A 26,443-nucleotide genomic window follows, 5' to 3' on the forward strand; every position below is an offset into this window, starting at 1 on the left:
GAAACAGCTAAAGCCATTACCACAAGAAGTGGTACAACACTTAAACCACCTGAAATACCTGTAACTTCTGATGAAGCTATTCCTACTCTACAAGAACCACAACCTGATCAAGATAAAGAAAAAGAACCGGTAGTTGAGAAGGTTAATGAAGATAACACAGTTAAGGCTAAACCTTATGTTAAACCATACCAACCACCACTTCCTTACCCGAGTAAAATGAAGAAAGAGAAACTTGAAGCCGAGCAATCCAAATTCTTGGATATGTTTAAACAGATAAATGTAAATCTTCCTTTCATTGATGTGATTTCAGGAATGCCTAGATATGCTAAATTCTTGAAAGATCTAATCTCAAATAGAAAGAAAATGGAAGAACTCTCAGCTGTTACCATGAATGCTAATTGTTCAGCAGTGCTGTTGAATAAGATACCAGAAAAATTATCTGATCCAGGAAGTTTCATAATTCCATGTTTTCTGGGTAGTCTTAGTTCAATAGAAGCATTGGCAGACTTAGGTGCCAGTATAAATTTAATGCCGTATTCACTATACGCTAAACTAGACCTTGAAGAATTGAAACCAACAAGAATAAGCATACAACTAGCCGATCGATCAATAAAATATCCTAGAGGGATAATGGAGAACATGCTAGTTAAAGTTGGTACTTTAGTATTTCCAGTAGATTTTGTTGTCTGGACATGGAAGAAGATTCTCAAGTTCCTCTCATATTAGGAAGACCATTCTTAAACACAGCTAAAGCAATGATAGACGTGTTTGGTAAGAAATTGACCCTAAGTATAGAGGATGAGAGTGTTACCTTTTCAGTTGATAGAGCAATGCAACAACCGCAATCTGTAGATGATACATGTTATTATATTCAAACTATAGATGCACATGCAGAATTGTTAGAAGAATTTCCAGAATTACAAGGAACAGGAGAATGTTCTTTAGGAGAAGGAACAGAACAAATTGATAAAGCTGAAATGTTAGCTACACTTATAGCTAATGGACATGAATCAACAACAGAAGAAATTCAAATGCTAAAAGAAGAAGACAGATATCGATATAAATCATCGATAGAAGAACCTCCGAAATTAGAGTTAAAGCCACTTCCAAACCATTTAGAATACGCTTATTTACATGGTGAATCTGAATTACCTGTAATAATATCGTCTTCTCTTACTGAAAATGAGAAATCACAACTCATTTCTGTGTTGAAAGCTAATAAACCAGCCATTGCATGGAAGATTCATGATATTAAAGGAATAAGTCCTTCGTATTGCACACATAAAATCCTTATGGAAGAAGGTCATAAAACGTATGTGCAACGCCAACGAAGACTAAATCCTAATATGCAAAATGTAGTTAAGAAAGAGATTATTAAACTGCTAGATACAGGTCTAATTTATCCAATTTCTGATAGTCCATGGGTAAGCCCAGTTCAATGCGTGCCTAAGAAGGGTGGCATGACTGTCATTACAAATGAGAAAAATGAGCTTATTCCTACTAGGACTGTAACAGGATGGCATGTTTATATTGATTATAGAAAATTAAATGACGCCACCAGAAAAGATCACTTTCCCTTACCTTTCATTGATCAAATTTTGGAAAGATTAGCCGGAAATAGTTACTATTGTTTTCTAGATGGATTTTCCGGATATTTTCAAATTCCAATAGCACCCGAGGACCAAGAGAAAACCACATTCACGTGCCCTTATGGTACTTTTGCTTACAAACGCATGCCATTTGGACTTTGCAACGCCCCTGCAACCTTTCAAAGGTGTATGATGGCGATTTTTCATGACATGATAGAAGAATGCATGGAAGTTTTCATGGATGACTTTTCAGTCTTCGGTGATACATTTGAAACATGTCTAGCTAATCTTGAACGAATGCTTATTAGATGCGAACAATTAAATCTAGTACTTAATTGGGAGAAATGCCATTTCATGGTTAAAGAGGGCATCGTTCTTGGACATAAAATTTCAAAAGAAGGAATTGAAGTGGATAGAGCTAAAGTAGATGTAATTGCTAAACTTCCACATCCCACCAATGTTAGAGGAGTTAGGAGTTTTCTAGGGCATGCCGGTTTTTACCGACGTTTCATAAAAGATTTTTCTAAAATTGCCACTCCTATGAATAAACTCCTAGAAAAAGATGCTCCATTCATCTTTTCAGATGAATGTATCAAATCTTTTAATATTCTTAAAGAGAAACTCACTAATGCGCCGATCATGATAACACCAAATTGGAATCTACCGTTTGAATTAATGTGCGATGCAAGTGATTTTGCAATGGGAGCCGTTTTAGGACAAAGGATTGAAAAACGATTTCAACCTATATATTATGCTAGTAAGACGTTACAAGGAGCACAAACAAACTATACAACTACTGAAAAAGAACTCCTTGCTATTATCTTTGCTTTTGACAAATTTCGATCATATCTCGTTCTAGCAAAAACGGTGGTCTATACCGACCATTCTGCTCTTAGATACCTATTTTCAAAACAAGATGCTAAACCAAGATTAATCCGTTAGATCTTACTCTTACAAGAGTTTGATATTGAAATCCGAGATAAAAGAGGAGCAGAAAATCTCGCCGCTGATCATCTTTCTCGTCTTGAAAATCCCGAATTAGAAGTTCTAAATGAATTGGCCATACAAGACAACTTTTCTGATGAATATCTATTAAAGATAGATTATAAAGAAATTCCATGGTTTGCAGACTATGCAAACTACTTAGTTTGTGGATTCCTTGAAAAAGGATTATCGTACCAAAAATGAAAGAAATTCTTCAGTGATATAAAACACTATTTTTGGGAAGATCCACATCTGTTTAAAAGTTGTCCCGATGGAATAATACGCCGATGTGTATTTGGAGATGAAGCTAGTAAAATTTTAAACCATTGTCACACAGGACCAACAGGAGGGCATTATGGGCCTCAACTAACAGCAAGAAAAGTTTATGATGCTGGATTCTATTGGCCTACAATTTACAATGACGCACACCTTCTTTGCAAATCCTGTGATGCTTGTCAAAGGACCGGAAAAATAAGTCAACGTGATGAAATGCCACAAAATGACATCCAAGTATGTGAAGTATTTGACATTTGGGGTATTGACTTTATGGGTCCATTTTCAAAATCTCATAATAATCTATATATACTCGTAGCCATTGATTATGTATCTAAATGGGCGGAAGCACAAGCTCTCCCAACTAACGATGCACGAGTTGTAGTCAACTTTTTAAAACGTCTTTTTGCAAGGTTTGGAACACCGAAAGCTTTAATAAGTGATCGGGGTACTCATTTCTGTAATAATCAACTTGAGAAAGTTCTTAAAAGATATGGAGTAACTCATAAAATCTCCACCGCATATCATCCACAAACAAGTGGACAAGTTGAAAATACCAACCGAGCTTTAAAACGTATTCTAGAGAAAACCGTAGGATCAAATCCGAAGGAATGGTCCATTAAATTGGAGGATGCACTCTGGGCTTTTAGAACAGCCTACAAAACTCCAATTGGAACCACACCTTTTAGACTTGTTTATGGAAAAGCATGTCATCTTCCAGTAGAAATTGAACACAAAGCATTTTGGGCTTTGAAGACATGTAATCTTGATATACATGAAGCTGGACGTCTACGATTAAGTCAACTAAATGAATTAGAAGAATTAAGACATGAAGCATACAAAAATTCATTAATCTATAAAGAAAGAACGAAGAAATGGCATGATAAAAGAATCATAAGTTTAAAAGAATTTAAAGAAGGAGACAGAGTTCTTCTTTTCAATTCACGATTCAAGCTATTTCCTGGAAAATTGAAATCAAGATGGTCTGGACCATTCATAGTCAAAAGAGTTTTCCCATACGGAACGATAGAATTAATAAATTCAAATGGAATTGAATTTAAAGTTAATGGTCACAGAGTTAAACATTACATACATGGTCCGATGGAAGAAGACAATGAAGTTAATCACAATTTCGATACCACAGCTAACTAAGTATAGGGGGTTTATGTATTTCTGTTAAAGTTAGATTGTCTGTTTTCGTGTAGTTCTTGAAAATGGAACCCGAACGGTCTTTCCCTAGCAGACCCTAAAGAACTAGTCTTCTCCCCCCATTCAGATTTTTTATTTTTTTTAGGAAATGAAGACTGCCTGTGAACTAAACCATGGTCTAATGCTACACGCTTTGATCACTAAACGTAATAATGACACACTTCCGAGTGAAATAGTATCAGTAATCAGAGAAAGATTAGACGGAGTAAGAAAAGAATCCAGATGTGAAGATAATAAGTCACAATTTGGTAAAGGAAAATCAAAATTCGCAGCGAAAAGAAGAGCACGACACCTAGAAAGATGTCACAAATGCGGAAAATGGTCACATGGAGGTAAATGTTCAAATAATCAAACCTATTCAAACACCGAATTTGTTACTTTATGCCGAGATGGACCGTTCATATGTTTAGAAGAAAAAACACTGAATGCTCGAGGTTACGCCTATGTAGCCATGGAAAACCAATTAAAGCAACTATCTTATGAATGGGATAGATCATATAACTAAGAAATCTATTTCACAGGTATGTTTGTACAGTTTTTTTTTTATTTTTATTTTTAACCTTTTGATAATAAACGCTAATTTGTTCGCTATAAAGTATTAAATTGGTATTGAATAAAATTAGGTTTGGCGACCGAAATTATTGATATCATTCAAAAATTTATTACATCACTGCGAAATTTAACGTTTATTCTTAAGGTATAAATATCTTTAATCAATCAACCCAAAATATTTCAAAAATTCGTCATGAGTTAAATTAGGTCATGGAACCGAAATTACTTTACCGAAAAGAGGGGCGCATATTTTTGATAATATTTGATTGATTAAAGTGGGATAAAAAGCCAAAAAGATTTTTAATTTTATTTTTACCATGTTTTTAAAATTAATATATAAATCTTAAATTAATATTGTAAACTTTGTAAAAACAATATATTTAAAATTGTAAATATTTAAAAAATTAATATAAGTTTGGTGTGAATTTATAATATGAATTTTTAAATTAAGTTTGGTGTGAATTTTTAATTTTTAAAATATGAATTTTATTTTTATGCATTTTAAATTGTAAGTTTGGTGTGAATTTTTAATATTAATTTTGAATTTTATATTTAAATTGTGTGAATTTAAAAACAAAAATTTACTTTATCTCATTAAGTTAAAAATATGATTTTTAAAATTCGTCGTAAGTTGAAGACTAGGTCTTTGAACCGAAATTGCTTTACCCAAGGGAGGGACGAGAACTTTTATTATCATTATTTTTAATCTTATTGAATTAAAGTATGCCAAAAACATTAAAAAAACCCCAAAAATCTTAGCTTTTAAAACAATCGCTACAAAAAGACAAATTTTAAAATTTTGTCGAAGGACGGACTAGGACATCGATCCGAAACGACCTCGTCCTAAATAACAAGGGAAACAAAATTTTAAAATTAATTACTTAATTGTTTTAATTAGTATAAGATGTTAAAAAAAAAAAAATACAAACTCCGTTACTCGCGGAGTTTGAAGGTTCAAACACCGCGACTCGCAGAGGGACCGAATTACAGAAAAAAATAAAGGAGCTGGAACAGCTCAGTCCACACAACACCCACAAAATATACTGCGAAAAAACCCGAATATATCACACAAAAATCGAATTTTTTCACCATTAATCACCAAATCTTTTACTAAAATCATGTTGAGAAGGATGCTATCAAGGAATTACTCAAGAAAAACGGTAAATTTCTACACCTAAACACCATTTAATCCGAAAATTAGTGTTCTTGAGCAATTTTATACCCAATTCGATTTTGATGCTTTTTAGTGTAATTATGCTTAAATTGCTTATGTATTATGCTTGTATAACCTAGATTGATGCTATTTAACATGATTAGAAGCCTTAAACTTCAAATTTTGAGTAATCTAGGGTTTGTGTAAAAAAGCAATTTGGGGCTTTTTGATATAAACAGGTTATGGCCGATTTTTGTCATGAATTGTTGCTAAATTAAGTAGTGTAACATGTTTAGGTAGTTAAATGATCCAAACTTTGAGCCTAAACATGATTTTGAGAATTAAAGTGGACTTTTTCAAGTCTAAAATTCATGAACTTGATTTTTGAGAGATAATGCCATTTGAAACTTGTTTAATTGCTAGTAATGATTATTTTTACATGTTATTTGAGTTGAATGCTTATGAACTTAGCGAACATTTTCGTATATGTTTATTTGAAAAAGTGTAGATTTGATGAAAATATGAAAAATGAGCTTAAGTTTGATATAAATTGATCATGTCATTGTAATTATTTTGATTGATGATTTTGCTGACACTAATGCATATTTGGATGCACAAAAATTGTGTTTGATGTGTTTTGCAGACTGAAAGGGGTGAATCTTCATCCCAAGCTCGCAATGCTCCTGCTGAGAATGCGGAACAACAGGAGGTGGATAACTACTACAAACAAGATATACCTCATCCAGTCATGACATTTTCTGATATGCACTTGGAAGATTTGCACCCGAACCTGAGATTTGACAGACTTTGGATAGATTATCCAAAATACCAAAGGGGTTTGCATACTCTTCATTCTAAAGTTGTTGAGGTACCTAGGGTCATAGAATGGGGACCATTAGAAGCTGTAGAATTGGCCGGGCCAATTAGGGAATTACTTGCACAGAGGTATGGTAATTCTACTTTTAATGACTGGGTACGTTTATTCACCATGCGTAGACCTGTATATAAAGTATGGTGTGAAGAATTGTTGTGTAGTATAGAATTAAATGATCGGGTAGCTAGTTTAACCGATCGATCTTTTATTAGATTTTTATTAGGAGGTTCGATGCGCCACATGTCTTTACTAGACATGGCTCAGGCTTTACGTATATATACGCCTGAGGAGTTATCATCTGCCGATTGTAGAGGGTTGATACTAAATGGTAGAAAGATAGATGAAAATTTTGATACACATGGTGTATGGAGTCAAATGACAAGCCATCACCGATTCAAAGGGGGAAATTACTCTTATTTGGATATAGATAGAGCTGAATTAAGAGTAATTCATAGGTTTTTAGCTAATTCGATTACACAAAGAGGTAAGAACAAGGAAAAGGTAAATGAACAGGATTTGTTTTACCATATGTGTATTCGAGACCCACAAAGCGCTGTAAGTATACCTTATTGTGTGGGTTATTATTTATCAGTTATGGTTAGGGGGATGAGACCGCATAGCATAATAGGAGGTGGTATATTTATTACTTTGATTGCTGAATATCTCGGTGTGGATATAAGTCGGGGGGGATTATTAGTCGAAGAACCAGAACCCCGCGATACAATAGGTTTAAATGTATACCATAGTGCGAAAGTTTTGAAGAGGCGAAATAACGCCGCAGTACAATACCATGGTAGACATCCACAGGTTGAGAGAAACCAACAGCAAGGTAATGTAGGAGGGGAAATGAAATGCAAGAAATGCAAAGGTTTATAGCTTCACAAGAGTATGAAAATGCTAGACATAGAGCATTTGAAGATTGGAAAGTTCATCAAAACCAAATCATAGCTTATTGCCAACATATAGGTAGAAACTATATTCCTACTCCATCGCCCATATTCCCTCCCTGGTCTATAGAAATTCAACCACCGTATCCTACGTATAACCCAGCCGAAGCATTTTATAGCACCTATGGTTATTCATGGAACCCCTATTGGTATCAGTATCATCCCTAGTCTACTTAGTTTTATTTATTTTGTAATTTGTAATGTTAATACGTTTAATACTTATGTTAATATTGTAATAGTTGTTATAATTTTCTAACTTTTATTCTTAGATTTTAATAATTTTTGAATGTGGGTAATATACCAAACTTCAAAAATATGTATATATGTTTGCAGTTTATCTTATGTACACAACAGGGTAAAACAACGCATTTTCAAAGACTGGCATTAAGTTCAGCAAAAATAACTAATTTTGACGACAACATGTAAAATATATGTGAAATAACAACAAGACGGAATGAACAAATGATGTGCACCATTTATCATTCAGCAAACAAACGCCAATATATTTGGAAACTTTGGTAAAATTTAATCATTTTCACACAAATCACCCTCAATAATTTAAATTGTTACTGATTTCTTGCAAATGAGGGCATTGCAAGATCTTAAGTGTGGAAAGGGGTTAAATTCTTTCGGATTTTTAAAAATTTTTATCATAAACACTTGGTTACCATTAAAAATACTAGTAAAGCAGTAGTTGTATTAGAATCTAGTGCTCTCTGATAATAAAGAACAACCCTAGTCTTATATACTGACTACCCAATTCTAGTAAAATTTTTCAAAATTTTCAATTAAATGAACTCAAAATCATGTTTATACATATTTATGAACGATAAAACTAGGTTTTAACACCGAAATTATTGTTACCTCGAAAAGGACATAAATTGAGAAACAAACCAAAATGTTAAAATTCATTTAAAATGGAATAGAGGACAATAAAAAGGAAAATAAAAGCCAAGTGTGGGAAAATTCTCCAAGTTATTCAAAACATATGTCACATATTTTTGTACAAATAACTGAAAATACTTTTGCTTTGGACTAAACTAAAAAATTTTACCTGATTTACTGTAAGAAAGATGGATCTACACGATGAATCAATTCCATCATTAAAAGGAAGTAAAGTCTTCCGAAAAAGACACGCGCTTCTTGATTTAGGTCAAGAAGTTGTCGTCCAGACCAGCTGTAGGTTGATGAAAAATCTAGAAAAGTCATCACTAAAATCAGCAGGAAATCCACGAACCTCAGCATTAAACAGGGTCGCCAAGTGGTCAGATTTATCCTAACTATGAGAAGGATTTATCTCGTACAATGGGGGGCACCGTGCAAATTAGCTGGATAAGACTAATGAATCAGATCCCCAGAAAGGATAATCTCCTTAAAGATTAAAAATCAGCTTTTAAGCCTGATATTACTCAATCCTAGAGATTGACCTTAAAGATTGAGAATTCAAACTCATGGAATTCATTGATATCTAAACTCGAGCTTGAACGAGAAAATATTTTGATAAAATTACAAACCGATTTGTTTTCTAAAAACCCATTTTCAATGCGTTCATTACCATTGAACATAAAATCCTAGGAATTCACCTGGAATTCATTAGGTCACCTGAACCAAATCGGGTGTCAACCGTAAGAACGGTGGTTGCATAGCATGGTCAAGGACAGGACCTTATGCCAGACCGAAAAATTATAAGGGTGAGCTTTATTATTGCTCCTACCAAGGATAGTAATTGCGTCCGACACGTTATAGACCATAATTAAAAGCATGTCAGGGGACATTGCCTTAACAGTTGCTTGTTCAACGCTTTCCTTTACAACCGGACGGTAGTTTACCGAAAGGTAATATACGGGACAAGTAAACTGGACGTGTTGCTTTCCAAATACAAGGTTAGCAAGTGGGTGACACAAAACCGCAAGTTTTGAGCTAAAATTTTCAAATCTGAAACCCACCAAACCCACAAAAATATTTTGCAAACACCGGTGAAGGGTTATTCTGGAAAACTTATCTAGGGTAAAAGCTAGATTTAATTTTCAAAAGATCAAATGTTTTCATAAAGATCCAATTTCCTTAATGGATCTAAATTCTTATAGTCATGTGGGACTGTAAACCATATCGTTACTACCATTGTTTATACCGCCGTATAGAAATCACTGATGTACAAAGTGTGAAGAATAAAGAAGTGATTCTAGTATTTCAAGACTATATTGCTTGAGGACAAGCAACGCTCAAGTGTGGGAATATTTGATAATGCTAAAAACGAACATATATTTCATAGCGTTATTCCTCAAGAAAGACAAGCTTTTAGTTGCAATTGTTCTATTTACAAGTGATATTCGTTTAAATATTAAAAGGTAAAGACAAAAGACAGATTCGACGAATTGAAGACGCAAACGACCAAAAATCTCAAAAGTACAAAATACAATCAAAGAGGTTCCAATTATTGATAAGAAACGTCTCGAAATTACAAGAGTACAAGATTCAAAGCGCAAAGTACAAGATATTAAATTGTACGCAAGGACGTTCGAAAATCCGGAACCGGGACCAGAGTCAACTCTCAACGCTCGACGCAACAGACTAAAAATTACAAGTCAACTATGCACATGAATATAATATAATATATAAATAATTCTTAAAAATTATATATATATTATATTAATATTTAAAATCATCGGCAAACAAAGAGCCAAGGATGAATGAGCTGTAAAAACGAACTCCGCGACTCGCGGAGTTCGAAGGCCAAATGTACCGCGAGTCGCGGAGATTACCTGAACGAAAATTCCTATAAAAGCAAACGAATTCTGATCATTTTCATGATCCATAATCTATCTCTCTCTCAATATATACGTAAATATATATATAATTTATATTTTAATTTTAATTTTAATTTTAATTTTAAATCCTAATAATAAGGGTATGTTAGCAAATGTTGTAAGGGTGTAAGTCAAAATTCTGTCCGTGTAACGCTACGCTATTTTTAATCATTGTAAGTTATGTTCAACCTTTTTAATTTAATGTCTCGTAGCTAAGTTATTATTATGCTTATTTAATCCGAAGTAATCATGATGTTGGGCTAATTACTAAAATTGGATAATTGGGCTTTGTACCATAATTGGGGTTTGGACAAAAGAACGACACTTGTGGAAATTAGACTATGGGCTATTAATGGGCTTTATAATTGTTTAACTAAATGATAGTTTGTTAATGTTAATATAAAGATTTACAATTGGGCGTCCCTATAAATTACCATATACACTCGATCGGACACGATGGGCGGGGTATTTATATGTACGAATAATCGTTCATTTTACCGGACACGGGAATGGATTAATAGCCACTAGAATAATTAAAACAGGGGTGAAATTATGTACAAGGACACTTGGTATAATTGATAACAAAATATTAAAACCTTGGGTTACACTCAGTCGACATCCTGGTGTAATTATTAAACAAAGTATTAAAATCTTGTTACAGTTTAAGTCCCCAATTAGTTGGAATATTTAACTTCGGGTATAAGAATAATTTGACGAGGACACTCGCACTTTATATTTATGACTGATGGACTGTTATGGACAAAAACCAGACGGACATATTAAATAATCCAGGACAAAGGACAATTAACCCATGGGCATAAAACTAAAATCAACACGTCAAACATCATGATTACGGAAGTTTAAATAAGCATAATTCTTTTATTTCATATTTTATTTCCTTTATTTTATATTTAATTGCACTTCTAATTATCGCATTTTATTTATTGTTATTGTATTTAATTGCAATTTAATTTTCGTACTTTTTAATTATCGCAAGTTTATTTTATCGCACTTTTATTTATCGCAATTTCATTATCGTTATTTACTTTACGCTTTAATTTAAGTCTTGTATTTATTTTTAATATTTTACATTTGGTTTTAACTGCGACTAAAGTTTTAAAATCGACAAACCGGTCATTAAATGGTAAAAATCTCCCTTTATAATAATAATATTACTTATATATATATTTGTATTTTTATAAAAGTAAACTAATATAGCGTTAAGCTTTGTTTAAAGATTTTCCCTGTGGAACGAACCGGACTTACTGAAAACTACACTACTGTACGATTAGGTACACTGCCTATAAGTGTTGTAGCAAGGTTTAAGTATATCCATTCTATAAATAAATAAATATCTTGTGTAAAATTGTATCGTATTTAATAGTATTTCCTTGTAAAATATAAAGCTATTTTATATACACCTCGTACGACATCAGTTTCAAAACAACATTTACATGTAATGACTAACGATGACTTAACGACTCAGTTAAAATGTATATACATGTAGTGTTTTAATATGTATTCATACACTTTTGAAAGACTTCAAGACACTTATCAAAATACTTCTACTTAACAAAAATGCTTACAATTACATCCTCTTTCAGTTTCATCAACAATTCTACTCGTATGCACCCGTATTCGTACTCGTACAATACACAGCTTTTAGATGTATGTACTATTGGTATATACACTCCAATGATCAGCTCTTAGCAGCCCATGTGAGTCACCTAACACATGTGGGAACCATCATTTGGCAACTAGCATGAAATATCTCATAAAATTACAAAAATATGAGTAATCATTCATGACTTATTTACATGAAAACAAAATTACATATCCTTTATATCTAATCCATACACCAACGACCAAAAACACCTACAAACACTTTCATTCTTCAATTTTCTTCATCTAATTAATCTCTCTCAAGTTCTAACTTCAAGTTCTAAGTGTTCTTCATAAATTCTACAAGTTCTAGTTACATAAAATCAAGAATAGTTTCAAGTTTGCTAGCTCACTTCCAATCTTATAAGGTGATCATCCAACCCCAAGAAATCTTTGTTTCTTACAGTAGGTTATCATTCTAATACAAGGTAATAATCATATTCAAACTTTGGTTCAGTTTCTATAACTATAACAATCTTATTTCAAGTGATGATCTTACTTGAACTTGTTTTCGTGTCATGATTCTGCTTCAAGAACTTCGAGCCATCCAAGGATCCGTTGAAGCTAGATCAATTTTTCTCTTTTTCAGTAGGTTTATCCAAGGAACTTAAGGTAGTAATGATGTTCATAACATCATTCGATTCATACATAAAAAGCTATTATATTCGAAGTGGTAAACTAGTAATCACTAGAACATAGTTTAGTTAATTCTAAACTTGTTCGCAAATAAAGTTAATCCTTCTAACTACACTTTTAAAATCAACTAAACACATGTTCTATATCTATATGATATGCTAACTTAATGATTTAAAACCTGGAAACACAAAAAACACCGTAAAATCGGATTTACGCCGTCGTAGTAACACCGCGGGCTGTTTTGGGTTAGTTAATTAAAAACTATGATAAACGTTGATTTAAAAGTTGTTATTCTGGGAAAATAATTTTTATTATGAACATGAAACTATATCCAAAAATTATGGTCAAACTCAAAGTGGAAGTATGTTTTCTAAAATGGTCATCTAGACGTCGTTCTTTCGACTGAAATGACTACCTTTACAAAAATGACTTGTAACTTATTTTTCTGACTATAAACCTATACTTTTTCTGTTTAGATTCATAAAATAGAGTTCAATATGAAACCATAGCAATTTGATTCACTCAAAACGGATTTAAAACGAAGAAGTTATGGGTAAAACAAGATTGGATAATTTTTCTCATTTTAGCTACGTGAAAATTGGTAACAAATCTATTCCAACCATAACTTAATCAACTTGTATTGTATATTATGTAATCTTGAGATACCATAGACACGTATACAATGTTTCGACCTATCATGTCGACACATCTATATATATTTCGGAACAACCATAGACACTCTATATGTGAATGTTGGAGTTAGCTATATAGGGTTGAGGTTGATTCCAAAATATATATAGTTTGAGTTGTGATCAATATTGAGATACGTATACACTGGATCGTGGATTGATTCAAGATAATATTTATCGATTTATTTCTGTACATCTAACTGTGGACAACTAGTTGTAGGTTACTAACGAGGACAGCTGACTTAATAAACTTAAAACATCAAAATATATTAAAAGTTTTGTAAATATATTTTGAACATACTTTGATATATATGTATATATTGTTATAGGTTCGTGAATCAACCAGTGGCTAAGTCTTACTTCCCGACGAAGTCAAAATCTGTGAAAGTGAGTTATAGTCCCACTTTTAAAATCTAATATTTTTGGGATGAGAATACATGCAGGTTTTATAAATGATTTACAAAATAGACACAAGTACGTGAAACTACATTCTATGGTTGAATTATCGAAATCGAATATGCCCCTTTTTATTAAGTCTGGTAATCTAAGAATTAGGGAACAGACACCCTAATTGACGCGAATCCTAAAGATAGATCTATTGGGCCTAACAAACCCCATCCAAAGTACCGGATGCTTTAGTACTTCGAAATTTATATCATATCCGAAGGGTGTCCCGGAATGATGGGGATATTCTTAAATATGCATCTTGTTAATGTCGGTTACCAGGTGTTCACCATAAGAATGATTTTTATCTCTATGTATGGGATGTGTATTGAAATATGAAATCTTGTGGTCTGTTGTTACGATTTGATATATATAGGTTAAACCTATAACTCACCAACATTTTTGTTGACGTTTAAAGCATGTTTATTCTCAGGTGAATACTAAGAGCTTCCGCTGTTGTATACTAAAATAAGGACAAGATTTGGAGTCCATGTTTGTATGATATTGTGTAAAAACTGCATTCAAGAAACTGATTTCGATGTAACATATTTGTATTGTAAACCATTATGTAATGGTCGTGTGTAAACAGGATATTTTAGATTATCATTATTTGATAATCTACGTAAAGCTTTTTAAACCTTTATTTATGAAATAAAGGTTATGGTTTGTTTTAAAAATGAATGCAGTCTTTGAAAAAAAAAAACGTCTCATATAGAGGTCAAAACCTCGCAACAAAATTAATTAATATGGAACATTTTTAATCAATAAGAACGGGACATTTCAGTTGGTATCCGAGCGTTGGTCTTAGAGAACCAGAAAATTTGCATTAGTGTGTCTTATCGAGTTTGTTAGGATGCATTAGTGAGTCTGGACTTCGACCGTGTTTTCTTTAAAAATGATTGCTTAACATTTTTGTTGGAAACTATATATTATTAACATGTATATATTATGTGATATATTAATCTCTTAACATGTTTGATATTGTGTGATAGATGTCTACCTCTAGCACAAATCCCATTGACTCACCTAATAATAACGAACAGTCGAATATATATTGGACTGATTCACAAGTTCCCGAAGAAGAACCGGAAGAAGAATCAGAACCGGAAGAAGAATCAGAACCGGAAGAGGAGGAACCAGAGGAGGAAATAGAACCGGTGGGGGAAATAATAAAACGGTTGAGTAAAAGAAAATCCTCAACCAACCTACCAAGGTTAATTATGGTCAATGGTGTTTCCGCCAAGGAAGCAAAATATTGGGAGGATTACCAATTCTCCGATGAATCGGATTCCGACGAGAATTCCGATGATGTTATAGAAATTACCCCAACTGAATTTAAAAAGGCAAAAGAAAATAATAAGGGAAAGGGCATAAAAATAGAGAAATCTAATTCCAACCCCGATGAACTTTATATGTATCGTCAACCCCCGAAGCCCTTAAGTTGTAACAATGACCCGGAACCTCTAAACCACCAGGTTTTTCTAAACCGTTGTGGAAAACGACAGCTCGTATTAGGGGAACATCATATATCCCTAGAAAATTGGCAAAACGAACCAAAACCGAAGAAGAAGAAATGAGCGAGTCGAAATAAGATAGTTATATTCGTGTGGTGTAATATATGTAATATAGTGTGCTTATGCTTTATGATATATGTAAAAATTGCTTGTATTAATAAGTATTTTTTTTTATGAATCTAACTGTTGTCTATTTTACAGTATAAAAACACAAAATGGATAGACAACCCAATATTTTAAGAGACCTACCCGGAGACATGATTGATGAAATCTTGTCTAGAGTCGGTCAGAATTCTTCGGCACAACTATTTACGGCGAAATAAGTTTGTAAGACATTCGAAGAACGTTCCAAGAATGTCTTGGTTTATAAGAGACTTTCGTTTGAAAGATGAGGGATACCACATTGGGAAACCCATAAGTTACGATGTGTTTACTTTGACGCATATATTGCGGGGAACCCAAATGCTATTTTACGCAACGGGTTAAGAAATTATTTTGACTCAATGTATCCGAATATAGGACTTCATGATTTAGAAAAAGCGGCTAACATGCAACATAAAGAAGCATGCTATGTTTACGGGTTAGTAATGTTTGCTTCTCACCAAAGTGAGAAAAAGAACATCGGGCTACAACTATTAAACAAAACGTTCCCACAAGTGACGGAGTCGGTAATTGGGGTAAGAAATGAGGTTTTTAGGTTATTACGAGACTGTTGGTCATTACGTAACCTTCGTCCTTTTGACGACGTTACAACACGTTGTCATACTATCAGTCACAATGGTTACGTTCCACAAGACCAAGGATGGGAAGTGGTATTAGTAAAACCAGAATGCATGACTTGTTTCTGGACGTATGAATTACGTGTCTTTGTTGCCTTTGCTGAACGCCTTATTTATTAACTAGAATTATCTTCGCAACTACTTTGTATCAAAGTTTTATGTGCTATATTTCATGCTATATGTAAAATAGCGGTATTGTAAGTTTGCAAGTTATTGTATAAAGGTTTGAATATGATATATATATTTTTTTGTGATTAGTTTTTCATATAGAATTGTAGTAGTTGAAATGGTATGTTAGCTACTAAGTATGAACTTAACGGGTAGGTACTACCCGAATTAAAGAGTATAAAACGCTAATATGAAGAAAGAGCTTTTATAAATAAGTTCATATTATGCTACGAAATACTATTGACTACTCTTGATATTCTATATGATTAACCCGTTTCATTTGACTATTTTGAAGGAAATGGCACCGACTACTCGACACACCTTGAATATGAGTGAAGAGGAATTTCGTGCCTTTCTTGCTTCAAACATAGCCGCAGTACAGGCCGTGCTACATACCAACAATAACCTTGGATCTAGCAGTACATGAAATCGTGTAGGATGCACCTACAAAGAATTCACTGCCTGCAAACCTTTGGAATTTGATGGAACCGAAGGACCGATCGGATTGAAACGGTGGACCGAGAAGGTTGAATCGGTGTTTGCCATAAGTGAGTGTACTGAAGAGGACAAAGTGAAGTACGCTACGCATACCTTCACAGGTACTGCGTTAACATGGTGGAATACCTATCTAGAGCAAGTGGGACAAGATGATGCTTACGCACTACCGTGGTCAGCATTCAAGCACTTGATGAACGAGAAGTACCATCCCAGAACCGAGGTCAATAAGCTCAAGACAGAACTTAGAGGGTTATGAACCCAAGGATTTGATATTACCACGTATGAAATACGATTCACAGAATTGTGCCTATTGTGTCCGGGAGCGTTCGAAGATGAGGAAGAGAAGATCGACGCGTTTGTGAAAGGATTACTGGAAAGAATCCAAAAAGATATAAGTTCACACGAGCCCGCCTCCATACAACAGGCATGTAGAATGGCTCACAAACTAGTGAACCAGATTGAGGAAAGAATTAAAGAACAGGCGGCTGAAGAGGCCAATGTGAAGCAAGTCAAAAGAAAGTGGGAGGAAAACGGTGATAAGAATCACCAATACAACAACAACAGCAATTACAACAATAATCGCAACAACTATCCCAACAATCGCAACATCAATCGCAACTACAACAAACAGCCCAACAACAACAACAACAACAACAACAACAACAACAACAACAACAACTACAATAATCATCCCAACAACAATAACAACCGCAACAACAACAATAATCAGAAGCAGCTATGCCAGAGGTGTGAAAAGTATCACTCGGGGTTCTGCACCAAATTTTGCAACAAGTGTAAAAGAAATGGTCATAGCGCGGCGAAGTGTGAGGTCTACGGACCATGGGTTAACAGAACGAAAGGAACAAATGGTGTCGGAACGAGTAATGGTGGAGCAAGTAGTGTCGGAGCAAGTTATGCCAATGTAGTTTGTTATAAATGTGGAAAACCGGGCCACATTATTAGAAATTGCCCGAACCAGGAGAACACGAATGGACAAGGCCGCGGAAGAGTTTTCAATATTAATGCGGCAGAGGCACAGGAAGACCCGGAGCTTGTACGGGTACGTTTCTTATTGACAATAAATCTACTTACGTTTTATTTGATTAGGGTGCGGATAGAAGCTATATGAGTAGAGATTTTTGTGCTAAATTAAGTTGTCCATTGACGCCGTTGGATAGTAAATTTTTACTCGAATTAGCAAACGGTAAATTAATTTCAGCAGATTATATATGCCGGAATCAAGAAATTAAACTGGGTAGCGAAATATTTAAGATTGATTTGATACCAGTAGAGTTAGGGAGTTTTGATGTAATAGTTGGCATGGACTGGCTGAAGAAGGTGAAAGCAGAGATCGTATGTTATAAAAATGCAATTCACATTGTAAGAGAAGAAGGAGAACCCTTAATGGTGTACGGAGAAAAGGGCAACATGAAGCTACATCTTATTAGTAATTTGAAGGCACAAAAACTAATAAGAAAAGGTTGCTATGCTGTTCTAGCACATGTCGAGAAAGTACAAACTGAAGAAAAGAGCATCAATGATGTTCCCGTCGCAAAAGAATTTCCCGATGTATTTCCGAAAGAATTACCGGGACTACCTCCACATCGATCTGTTGAATTTCAAATAGATCTTGTACCAGGAGCCGCACCAATAGCTCGTGCTCCTTATAGACTCGCACCTAGCGAGATGAAAGAACTGCAAAGATGTAACGACCCTACTTTTTCCGTTATCTTTTACCGTTAATTATTTAACGACCGTTAACTGTTATTCGTGCCACGTCATTTCTATGACCCATATTATTATTTTTGTAATAATATATTAATTATTATGTGTTAAATGAATATTTGTATTCATATTTTAAGTTGTACGTTTCTACGTGTCGCGGATTTCCATCCGGCGAATCTTTTCGATTTTCAAACCAACGGTCGAGTTTTTGGGATATTTAAATCCTAATTATTTTAAATATAATATTTTAAGGTCATATTATTATATAGAGTATTTATATTTATTTTTCGTCGCGCGTTTGTTATCTCTCCGAATTTTTAATCGCGTAAGCGTGTTTTCGCGTTTCGGGCTTCGGTCGGGCGTTCGGGCCACAAGCTTCTTGACTTTATAGCATTTTGGGCTAATGGGGCCCACCCCCATGCACATTTCGGCTGAACCCTTTAAGGGAGGGGTGTTTTTGCAATTTTTATGACTAGTTCCCTTTTAATCTCAAATTAATTCATTCCTTTATTTTATTTCTTAACCTAGCAAGCTTTTCTCTCCCTCTTTTCTTTCTTCTTGGCCATGAACTAGCAACAACAATATCATCATCATCAATTAAAAATATTACTTGGATCATCAAATCGTTTATACAATCAGATTCCTCATTCCGTTCTCTACGCGATCATACCAATTGTTTCTTGATTAGGGTATAAACCCTAACCCTAGAACTTTTAATTTTTATTTATTTTTCTGTATTTTATGTTTATATTATTAGTATGATGATTATTAGTTGTTGTAATGTTGATTGTATGCGTAGAATTGCTCGATTGCATACTTTTTGGTTTGATAAAATTGGGACAGCATCTTTTTCGTATGTTTCTGATATTGTACCTGATGTTGATCATAAAATAAAGTATATAAATGAGTTCCTGTCATCAAGACATTAATTTTAGACTCCGGATTCATGTCGTTTCGATTCCCGGAGCCCTAGAAACTATCAAAGTGGTATTATGTTAAGATTGAAATGTGATTTTGGTATGAACCAGGTTTGGTCCGACTTTGTGACCATATTTGGTGACTTTAGGGTGTGTTAGTGTGTTAGGACTAATGGTGGGGCGAACTTTCATGTTCGGGTCATCTCAATCCGAGCCACGAATCACCCGTTACGTCTAAAACACGTTTTTGATTGAATTGAAGTTCCAAGTAGTGTATTGGCTGTATATCACGACTTGTGGGCTGTTCATGGTGTGTTCTTGAGTGTACCAAAGTGTCGGGTGGTTTGCTTAGGCGGAGATATATGTAAGGCTCGCCGAAAACCGACACCCGGGGCTCAGGATACGACCCGATGAACTTTTGATTTAAAACTTGGGATTTATTATTAAACTTATGATATAAATAATGGATTTCATTATTATTTAACTACTTATGATATAAAAAGTAATTATTATTATTATTATTATTTAAGACTTATGATATATATTTATTATATCATTTAATTAATACTTATGATTTAATTAACATTTTAATTAAACTTGTGATTAATAATACTTTCATTATTAATGGAAAATACTTATGATAAGTATTAAACTTATATTATGAGATTATTATAATAAGACTTATAATAAGGATTAATTAATTATTTAATTATTATAAGGCTTAGTTATTATTTAATTATAATTTAATTATTAAATACTTATGATTTAATGATTATAATTAGAAACTTATGATATGATTAATAATTCATTATTAATTAATAATACTTATGATATAATTTAAAATTTATTATTAATTAATAATACTTATATTATGACTAATATTTAATTAATTAATTAAATACTTATGTTATATTAATTATATGATTTAAACTTATATTAACTGTAATAATTCATTTTAATTTAATTAAACTTATGTTATGACATAATTAGACATATTTAACTTTAATAAACATTATAACTTATATTATTATTATAACTTGCACTTTTAAAATTTACATTGACCATGTTTGACCAAGGTTGACTTTTGAGTTGAATTTCGGTTGACTTTGACTTTCAGTTGACTTTTGTTGACTTTCTAACTAAGGAAACTTTCCTAACTTATAAACTTTCCTAAAATAGCAACTTTCTAAATTTGGAAACTTTCCAAAAATAGAAACTTTCCAAAAATAGAAACTTTCCAAAAATTGAAACTTTCCAAAAATAGAAACTTTCCAAAAATGGAAACCTGCTAAAAATAGAAACTTTCTAAAAATAGAAAGTGTGTCCGTAAGCTGTTCCGATCAAACCGATGGATATTGAGTATTGTTCTATGACTACTTGCAACATGTACAATAGATATCATACTAAGACTTGACCTAAGTAAGTTATTTATATCGACCTGCTTTATTTATAGGTCGGCGTTGTGATCATTCCTGATCACTGTACTACATTTGCTGTTCGCTTAATTGTGTTGGTTACTTTGTTACTATTAAGGTGAGTTATAGTCCCATTTTTCTATTTTAAATCTTTTGGGATGAGAATACATGCAATTTATTTTATATTTTGGACAAGTGGAAGTTGGTTTAAATTATTCATTGTGAGTCGAACAAAAATATTCCCTAATCTGGTAATTGTAATCACTGATTTCTACTGGTGAACGCGAATCCTATGGATAGATCTATCGGGTTTGACAACCCCATTTCGAGCTAGTCGTGCTAACAATTTATAATCGGAATGTTTAGTACTTCGTAATTTGTTGTAGATACACTTGTTCGGTGTATATTATTTATTGTGTTTGGCAAGGGTAAATAAATGGTTAAGTGGTTACCAGGTGGCTCACGATAAATGGAATAATGTTTTTATATATTTTCTAGCATATAATTTTGTGGTCCAAAAAAGAGTTTTTATGTTTTCAAACATAAATTTTTATGGTTTACATTAAATATTGTTTGCAATATTAAACCTATAATTCACTCAACCTTTGTGTTGACAGTTATTCGCATGTTTTATTCTCAGGTTCATGATTGATTGCTTCCGCTGTGCTTAGAGAGTCTGCATATTTATGATGGCAGCTTTTGTTAAACATTAACTTGCATTCTATTTTGTTACATTGAATAGTGGGTGTTTGTTGACTTTGTTTTGGTCAAATTTTGGTTAAAGTATTTATGTATAGTTTTTCTAAACTTATACATTTTAGTAGATTTCCTTTATAGGAAATCATTTTTAAATAAAGAATGCAAGGTTGTTTTATTAAATTCATATAGAGTTTCGATCAAGCTGTGGGACCAAGATAACGATGGTCGTCAAGTGTACTTTGACGGGTCGTTACAGTTGGTATCAGATCTCTGGTTGTAGGGAATTAGGCTGCATTGATGTCGTTACCCGAGTCAATAGGGTGCATTAGTGAGTCTAGTCTACAGCCCGACCTATTATATATTATTATATGTGATTATTTGTATCGTATTGATATGTATATTGTTATCATACATACATCTCTATTATGTTCTGAATCCGGGAGGAACTCCCATTCCAATTTAAACGTATTCTCCGACTCATGCGAGTTTATCTTTTATAAGAACACCTCAGATAGTGAAACCGAGGGATGTCATTCTTGACTTCTAAAATTCTCGACATTCCTATGTCATCTATTATGGTTATGTGTTTGACATTTGAGTTATGTTACGCGAGATGTCATTCTTGACTTCTAAATGCTCGGCATTTCAATGTCAGCTGTCACGACCCGGAAAATTCCGACTAATTTTAAACCAAATTCTTGATATGATTTAATATTCTTGACACAATAAGTAAAGTCTGTTATGTTGAGTCTCAAAAATTTTGAACTGTTTCATATATTCAATTGACCTTCGACCATTCTTGATGATTCACGAACAACTTTGTAAATAGATATGTATATAGATATATATAAATAAATATATTTATATAATAACTTGAACTGATATTTATATATTGAATGAAATTGTTGTTATAAATAATTATGTAAAATAAAATACTAAGTAATGAAATTATTATATATACATATATGAATAATAATATTAAAATTATTTGTTTAAAATATATATATATATATATATATATATATATATATATATATATATATATATATATAATTAGTAAAGTCATTTATGTAATAAAACTTGTTATTTATAATGTATATATATACATATATATAGTATATTGAAAATGAATGATTTCGGGCTTAATTAGTAAACGTCAGAAACACTCGGTTGACGTTTCGTTAAGTTTTAATATAGATATTATACATATTCATGAATGATTGAAATAAAATTTGGACTGTAAATTGATTATGAAAATGGTAGATTTGTTAAAAATATTTTTACCTTTTTAATTTTAAATATTAGTACTCCGTACACATAAATTGGAACAGAAAATAAATAATTATCGAACCTTTTTGATCAGTTTTGAAACAGTTAATGAGTGAAATAATTAAATATACCTAATCTAAAAATTTGGGATGTTTAGGGACACTTTTATACGTTAACTGTTTAGCAATGGACACGATATAGCCAATCCGTTAAAAGTGTCGGTACATAAATCTAAATAAGAGATGGCTTCACTATTTGGGAATTACTGTGCTACCTATTATTCTGGTTCCTTTTCATTTACAACTTGCTAAGTTATGAGTATATATATATATATATATATATATATATATATATATATATATATATATATATATATATATATATATATATATATATATATATATATATATATATATATATATCACTCATACACAGAACATTTATCAAACTCCATCATAAAATTTCTTCATCGTCCATCACTTGAAACCATGATCCACCGGCCACCACATCCCACCGGAGCAACCACCATGTACAACCATCAAAAACCGCCACACCCTCTTTCTCATATATCTCTCTCTATCTTCGAGATATTAGAAAACCATCACCACCTCAACCATGCTCGACCGTCACCATCACCGTTTAACCACCTTACAACCCCCATCACGACACCAAAACAACCACTATGCGAACTACAGATGCCTGAATTGCTCGATGTATTGCTACTGCTTGCAGTTGGTATTCGACCCAAGTACCACCTTCACCTTCCCCTCCTCTCTCTCCTCTCTCTGTCCAAGAAAACCCCCACAATCACCCTCGTTTATACTTCTATTTAATCATACAACCCAAACCCACCTCAAATCATAATCACAACCGGGAACCACCTTCGTCTACTTGAATCATCACTCCGAGAACCACCACCCAGAACCTAGCACCACCTTTCTTTCTCTTTCTCTCTCTCATATTTTTTCTCCCTCCTCTCCATCTTCTATTTTTTTTTTTTCGGTTAATCATATTACAACTTTTGTTACCCTTCCTCATGCTCGATCACTAGTTGTTGCTATAAACTAACGAAAACCACGTTGCTAACCTTCTTATTCGTGGACAACCCAACCCAAAACCACCCACATGTTTAACCTTCAACACCACCTGCTATTATTACCTGAATCATTGTTCTATTTTAGTCGGATGTTAAGAGCAAAAACCGACACCTTGGATCACTACAAAATACTCATCAATTCAGCTATTATTGAATTGAATTACCTTATGCGACAAAAGGGCTGTTGGTATGCGTTTTTTTTCTTCTGGCCAAAAATCACAAAACCCCACTTGTGTTATTAAAGTTATATTAAGATAATAAAGTGGAGTGGTTTCAGTAAAGAGGAGATAGCTGTAAAGAAGAGAAGACAACGATTGTTTCTGTCTTTTTAATATAACCGAACCCCACCTCGAACATATTAACCCCACGCAATTACCTTGAATCGGTTTATATATTTTTTTTACTCCTGATCAATCGCCAACCTCCAATATATTGCGGCTATTATTTTTTTTTTTCATATATGCTTCTTGGTGGCCGACAAGCTCAACATTAATAAATCCCACAAGTGATAAACATCCAGCTGTGTAGTTTTCTTAACTTCCGAAATATATAAACTACAATCGGGCCATGTTTTATATAGGGCCGAAGTTTATTATCTGTTGGGCTGATATTTTGTTGTTGGGCCGTTAAGGTTGTTAATTGGGCCGTGACTGCATTTCTTCTTGTTTGGACCGATACCCAGTTCACTGGTTGGGCCGTAGAACTTGAATAAATGATGATGATGGAACGTGTGATAATGATTATTAGGGAATGATGATGTTAGATGTTTAATGATATATGAAGATTGATGATGAAGTTATATGATTAGTGTGGGTGACGAGTTATGATCTTGATGAGGTTATGATAAATGATATGATGATAATAATAATCATAAAATTGATAATGAAAATAATATGATGTTGATATGGAATGCGATATAGATCAGGATGAGGTTATAAATGTTAATGAGGATTTAAAGATAATAATGATGTATGATTAAAAGAAAGAATTGAAACAAAATAAAACGGGTTAGCAATAATTAAGCTGGGTTTAAATCATAAAGACAAGGATAGCCGAATGGTTAAGGGTATTATCGGGTTAGCGGGACGTCGCGGGTTCATACCCGGACTTGGGCATTATTTTTAGGGCTACTTCCTTAAGGTATTATTTATCTATTTATTATTATTATTATTATTATTATTATTATTATTATTATTATTATTATTATTATTATTATTATTATTATTAAAATTATTATTAATAATACCATTCATATTATTAATAGTATCATTTTTTTTTATTAAAAACTGTTATTAAAAGTATCATTTTTACTATTATTATTATTATTATTATTATCATTATTAGAGAAATTATCATTTTTATCAAAATTATTATTATTACTATCATTGTTATTATTTTGACATTAATATTATGATATTATCAATATTAATATCATAATTATTATTATTATTATTATTGTAAAATAAGACAACTTTTATTTATTATTATTATCAATATTACTTTATCAAATAACAATTAGTTATATAAAACCATATTTACTACACATAACTATATTAATACTTTTATAATAAATATAATTAATTAGGTTATTAATGAAACATCTAATTAAAATAACAATTAAATCACTAATAATATATAAATTTGATCGACTACCATTATATGTGTTAACATATATAAATGAAATAGGTTCGTGAATTCAAGGTCAACCCTACACTTGTTAAATGACGCCATATGTATTTTTACTACAAAATACATTAGGCGAGTTTCATTTGCTCCCTTTTTAATTGCTTGTGCAATATATATTTTTGGGCTGAGAATACATGCACTGTTTTATAACTGTTTTACGTTATGGACACAAGTAATTAAAAATATATATTCTACGTTGAGTTGTACCACTGGCATACTTCCCTGTAACTTGGTAACTACTATTTACATGAGATATTGTAAACGCGAATCCTGTTGATAGATTTATCGGGCCTGACAACCCCAACCGGATTGGACGACCAGTATTTAACGGTTGCACAATACTTCGTTTCGGTGACTACACTTGGTACGGTGTAGTAAGATTTCATAATAAAGGGAATATGCGACGTTGATTAAATGTTAAGTATGGTTATCAAGTGCTCAACAACTTAGAATATTTTTATTAAAACGTTTATGTATATGAAATCTTGTGGTCTATTACTATTACGGAAATAATTGATTATGATAAACTAATGAACTCACCAACCTTTTGGTTGACACTTTTAAGCATGTTTATTCTCAGGTACGAATTAAGTCTTCCGCTATGCATTTGCTCATTTTAAGGACATTATTTGGAGTTGATCATCGCAATGGGACCAAATGTTGAAGACTTCATCCAGGTGGATAAGGGCGGGTCTTTACAGGTGGTATCAGAGCGTTGGTCTTAGCGAACCAGGTCTTGCATTAGTGTGTCTAACTAGGAGTTGTTAGGATGCATTAATGAGTCTGGACTTCGACCTTAGCTGCATGTTATAAGTATTGTATATCATTTCTAGTGGAAAATTACCTGCTTATTATTCC

General features: G+C 32.8%; 1 protein-coding gene across 1 annotated transcript in view; it reads left to right on the forward strand.

Annotated features, from left to right (window-relative positions):
• LOC139882427 (chlorophyll synthase, chloroplastic-like) overlaps positions 1–26,443 on the forward strand; it is a 186,322-nt gene that overhangs the window by 16,966 nt on the left and 142,913 nt on the right.

The sequence above is a fragment of the Rutidosis leptorrhynchoides genome, chromosome 1 (assembly GCF_046630445.1).
Source record: "Rutidosis leptorrhynchoides isolate AG116_Rl617_1_P2 chromosome 1, CSIRO_AGI_Rlap_v1, whole genome shotgun sequence".
In the NCBI taxonomy this organism is placed as follows: domain Eukaryota; kingdom Viridiplantae; phylum Streptophyta; class Magnoliopsida; order Asterales; family Asteraceae; genus Rutidosis; species Rutidosis leptorrhynchoides.